Below are 6,000 nucleotides of genomic sequence, written 5' to 3'. Positions count from 1 at the left end.
GCATAACGATCGATCTTCCTGCCCATCTGTCACTCTTTGTACCATCGAGAGGCAGTCCGAGCTAACAATAACTTTAGAGAAACCTCCGTCATTTGCAAGGATGATAGCTCGTCGCATAGCAAGAGCGTCAACAATTTCTGGCGCCGCAACCTCTTCAAACTGCTCACTCAGGGACGGAGCCAGGAACGGAAATGGATGGGGGGGGGGGAGGGGGGCTAAAAGTATAAGCATCAAAATCATAGCTTTTTTTGGTCTCAGAACACAACAAAATTTAATAGGTCTAGATAATAAAAATATGCATGTTTTCATGGAATATGAATAAAGTTACATATCTATCAATTTGAACTCGGCTTTACGAGCACGAAGATCAAATGTCTCAATAATTTCTTCAACACTAAACTTTTCTGAGAGGTTGTTACGGTTAGTGATCACTCTTCCGGTGTCAACTGCAACAGCAGAGCGAGCCTTTTCTGCTATGAAACTGGTCAAGACCCGTCTTCGCACTAAGTTGGGAGATGACTTTCTCCGCTATTGTGTGATAGTCTACATAGAGAGAGAAATAGCAGAAAAGTTTAGTGTTGAACAAATTATTGAGACATTTGATCTTCGTGCTCGTAAAGCCGAGTTCAAATTGATAGATATGTAACTTCATTCGTATTCCATGAAAACATGCATATTTTTATTATCTAGACCTATTAAATTTTGTTGTGTTCTGAGACCAAAAAAAAGCTATGATTTTGATGCTTATACTTTTAGCCCTCCCGTCTTCCGCTCCGTCCCTGCATACCGTCCGCAGAAATAGCAGTCTGTAGATGCTGGTACATGTCGTATCTAAAGCTGGTGCCCACTGGGAAGACAGCCATGGGCAAATCTCCACATAGTTATTTTCATTTTACCTGGAGCTTTGGTTGCCCACAACATTTTCCATAACTTAGCGTCCCGCTCCATCTCTGACGATAAGCCTTTCTTTGGTATACTTTGTTAATCACTGAACTTCCTCGACCTGGCAAGATTATAACCAGATCACACATTATAATACCCAAACCGAGTATGTGGCCATGAAACAAAATCCGCACCGGCATGTCTGCTTATCGGAATTTGGAGTATTTTCGATGCCACCTCCTCTGGAAAAATGGTGCGGACAACATCTGCATCCCAAGATCGGGAACAATCTTCAAATAAAGTGTTCACCTTTTGATTATCAACCAACGGTACAAGAGGTCGTATTGACACATGCGGCACACAAGGGATCCAATTATCAGTTTGGATTTTGATACTATCACCATTTCCAACACCCCATCTTACACCTTCTTTCAGTAAAACCCTTCCAATCCCATTGACCGTTGAGCCTCCCATGATGGCCTGGCACCTTCTACCATCCATGGTTTCCTACTACCACACTGGATAGGAAATTACCAGCTTCCCAGTGCCATGAATCCATTTCGGACCACCCCACTGACCGTTGAACCTCCCATGATGGCCCAGCATCTATCGGTGTTCCCCACTAGCCGTCGGAGCTCCCGTGACACCTCGGATTGGCGGACTCAATCATTCTTCCACGCGACGCTCCGTCGATCTACCCAACACCTAGAGCGCGATTGGTAGGTCGCATCTCCTCCAAACAGACCTCCAGGATGTAAAAGTCAGGCTTTTGGATTCCTGGAAGCGGCCTGCATAGTGGCTGGCACGCTGCTAAAAGCAGCTTTGGGCCAGGCCCGCTGGGTACACTCGAATCGGCTGTTTCCTTGGATGCAGGCTCTAGGCGTGTGAAAAGTGGAAACGGCGTGCCCTCGGGAGGCCAACACGAGATGGTGGGAGAAACCAAAAATGTCTGGTGTGTTTTGCGACATAGCTAGTGTCACCTCCTCTTTTCGATCACATCCCAGCAAAACGCTCCAATTTTCCCCTCTCGACACCGGCGGCTGCGTCGGTTCTCCTTCTCACCCTCTGGTTCCAACGACTCCGACACATGATCCGCAGGTGAGCTCTGCTTCTCCTCCGCCTTGTCCGTCGTAGCTGCGGGTCTCCTCTTCTCCGCCAGACATCGCCGAGGGAAGCTCTTTTTCGTCGACCACGTCAACTCTCCCTCGTGTGCAATGGCGGAAGTAAATCATTGTCCCCTCCAATTTATTGTGTCCCCGTAGTTAGTGCTCAGCCTGGACGGTAGATTTAGCAGACACTCATGTTAGATCTATTTGCTTAGACCGACCGGATGAGTCGGATCCACCAGGCAACAACATTCACTACTAGGAAAAGGCCTATAGATGGAAATAGTACAACCGGCGCGCCAGCAAACCAATGCGCCGGTGGAAAATAGTCCCGGCGCACCAATATGTCGCCGCGCCGGCGATGGAGTCTTACTGCCGGTGCACAAGCAAGAAAGATGCGCCAGCGATAAATTTCAAAGAGGACCAGACCAGACCGAAAAAATCGAGCCCCTTACTGCCGGTGCACTGATACGTCTCAAACGTATCTATAATTTCTGATGTTCCATGCTAGTTTTATGACAATACCTACATGTTTTGTTCACACTTTATATCGTTTTGATGCATTTTCCGGAACTAACCTATTAACGAGATGCCGAAGTGCCGATTCTTTGTTCTCGCTGTTTTTGGTTTCAGAAATCTTAGAAAGGAAATATTCTCGGAATCGGACGAAATCAACGCCCAATATCTTATTTTTCCCGGAAGCTTCCGGAACACCGAAGAGGGACCAGAGGGGAGGCCCAGGGCCTCCACACAACATGGCGGCGCGGCCAGAGGGGGCGCGCCCCCCTAGTGTGTGGGTCCCCCGTGGCCCCTCCGACTCCGCCTCTTCGCCTATAAGATGCCTCGTGACCTAAATCTTCGACACGGATTGACGAAACACCAGAAAACCTTCCAGAGCCGCCGCCATCGCGAAACTCCAATTCGGGGGACAGAAGTCTCTGTTCCGGCACCCTGCCGGGACGGGGAATTGCCCCCGGAGTCATCTCCATCGACACCACCGCCATCTTCATCGCCATCGCTGCCTCCTATGATGAGGAGGGAGTAGTTCTCCCCCGAGGCTAAGGGCTGTATCGGTAGCTATGTGGTTAATCTCTCTCCCATGTACTTCAATACAATGATCTCATGAGCTGCCTTACATGATTGAGATCCATATGATGAGCTTGTAATCTAGATGTCGTTATGCTATTCAAGTGGATTTTACTTATGTGATCTCCGGAGACTCCTTGTCCCACGTGTGTAAAGGTGACGAGTGTGTGCACCGTGTGGGTCTCTTAGGCTATATTTCACAGAATACTTATTCACCGAGTTATGATTTGAGTTGGATGTCTCTATGAAATTGTGGTGTGTTAGTACCTCCTATGAATGCTCACAGTGACAGCGTGGGGTGTTTATTAGTACTTGGGAATACATCTTTAAGGTTTGCCTACATGATGAATTAGTGTTCGTTATCTTGCCAGAGAGTAATTCAGAGTAGCATAGTGAAGTGCTTATATTTATATTCAATTATGATTGCAATGTTGAGAGTGTCCACTAGTGAAAGTATGATCTCTAGGCCTTGTTTCTAAGCATCGAAACTCCGTTTATTTACTGTTCTGTTGCATGTTTACTCGCTGCCATATTTTATTCAGATTGCTATTACCACTCATATACATCCATACTACTTGTATTTCACTATCTCTTCGCCGAACTAGTGCACATATACATCTGACAAGTGTATTAGGTGTGTTGGGGACACAAGAGACTTCTTGTATCGTGATTGCAGGGTTGCTTGAGAGGGATATCTTTGTCCTCTACCTCCCTGAGTTCGATAAACCTTGGGTGATTCACTTAAGGGAAACTTGCTGCTGTTCTACAAACCTCTGCTCTTGGAGGCCCAACACTGTCTACAGGAATAGAAGCGTGCGTAGACATCACGCACCACCATGTTGGTGCGCCGGTGGTAAGTTGCTTATTGCCAGCGCTGCAGCATGATGGTGCGCCGGCGGTAAGGGGAGCCATCATTTTCCCTCTCCACCCCCCGGACCGCCTTTTCAGTTTTGAAAAAAATAAAAGAAAATGATAAAAAATTCAAAAAATAAAATCCTTTGAACTGTCCATGTATTATGTAATCTAGTTTTAATGAAAATTTGAAAAATGAATTTCGATATATTATGCAAAATGGCGTCATCTTTCGGTAAAACGGGATTTCTGGTTGCATACAGCCTCCGATGAAAAACTTTTTTTTATATCAAAATCTATCTACGCGAAATTTCCTATCCGAGTTCAACGACTTACGATCGTTCAAAAAATGGATTCGTCAATTGGAAAACAGAAACATGACTTTTTTCAGGTTTTAGATTTTGATGAAAAAAATAAAAAATACCCCCGGCGCACCGCCATATTGGTGCGCCGGCGGTAACTTAGGCTATATATGCCAATCCAGCCCGGCGCACCTTCTCTCTCTTCCATTTCCCCCATCTTCTCTTTCAGTTCTCCTCCTCCTCCTCCTCCTCTCTTCCTCCCTCCGGCCACCTTCTCTTCTCCTCCACTTTTCCCCCTCTTCTACCTTCTTACCCCTCTAATCCCTCCCTCCGGCGAGCACCTCCTCAAGCTACTCACCGGAGCACCTCCTCAAGTTACTCACCGGAGCACCTCCTCAAGCTACTCACTGGCGAGCACCTCCTCAAGCATCTCGCCGGCGAGCTCCTCCTCAAGCATCACCTCCTCTCACCCCTGGTCTGGCCACCTCCTCTCACCCCGACGACCACCGACGACCATCGACGACCACACCGGCAACCACCTCCTCTTTGTAAGCAGATGACCACGGTGGCGGCGGTACATCTCCAAGGCACGACCTAGAACTTGACCGACGACCTAGAACTCGACCGACCAAGATCTAGATCTAGATATAGATTTGCTTTTTTTTTTGAATCCTCGAAAACATACCGCCAGCGCACTAGGCTGGTGCGCCGGTGATAAATCGAGTTACCGCCGGCGAACTAGATGGTGCGCCGGCAATAAGCCTTTACCACCGGCCTGTTCGCACCGGCGGGCTCTAGTGCGCCGGCAGAAGGCAAAATTGGTGCGCCGGCGGTAAGGGTTTTCCTAGTAGTGATTGGTAGTTGTGATTCAGGCCTGGATCCTCCTCCTCCTCCAAAAGAGATCAGGTATGCGAGCTACGTATCCAGCAATGAATTATGGTCCGATGCTTTCCCGATATCAAGAGAGGATTGTCAATCTGAACTTCATCTACAACACCAATGATGTAGAGGTTGTTTAGATGCCGAGGATGAGAAGGGGCCCTTCTATGAACTAGTTAAAAGGTTTAGGGAGAGAGGTTTTCCAGCAGGATAGCATCCACACCTGTGTGGAGGAGCAAGTTTATATGCTTCTTCATATCGTTGGCCATAACCAGAGGTTCAGAGTTATGCACAACACATTCAGGAGATCCATAGAGGCTATATCCTGCTATTTCAACCAAGTTCTCTATGCAATTGGGGAGCTCAGGCAAGAGATAATCAAGCTACCTTATAGTGAAACGCCTAGCAAGATAGAACAGGAGAAGATGGTATCCATACTTTAAGGTGAGCACAAATAATATTGCTATGCACACAACTTGCGGCATGGCCATCATTGGGTTCTGCCCAAAGTATTGCTACTACTGCCCCAACGACAAATTCTACATACCTGGCTGCATCATGGAGAACAAGCCTTGTGGATTAGCACCCACCCGCTGCATGATTGTTTGCAGAAAAGCTTCTGGCGTTCCAGGCAGTGGTTGGTTAGGGAGAGGAGCCTGGGAAGACGAAGCCTGGGGTCATCGCCTGCGGCCCAATCTGCTACTTATGCCCGCCGTGCCCAGCCAGAACGCCCTTGTGCAATCCACGCCCCCCTCATCCTCCTCCCACACCCTTCTCCCACAACTCCCGAGAGAAGCTAACCTTTGTAGGAATTGGGAGGCGCCAGCGGGACAACAATCCTCTGGTGTGAACGATATGGTCTCCACAAGATCTCTCCTCACCCAAACTAGATT

The sequence above is a fragment of the Lolium rigidum genome, chromosome 3 (assembly GCF_022539505.1).
Source record: "Lolium rigidum isolate FL_2022 chromosome 3, APGP_CSIRO_Lrig_0.1, whole genome shotgun sequence".
NCBI classification, from domain to species: Eukaryota; Viridiplantae; Streptophyta; class Magnoliopsida; order Poales; family Poaceae; genus Lolium; species Lolium rigidum.
This window is presented reverse-complemented; position numbering follows the sequence as displayed.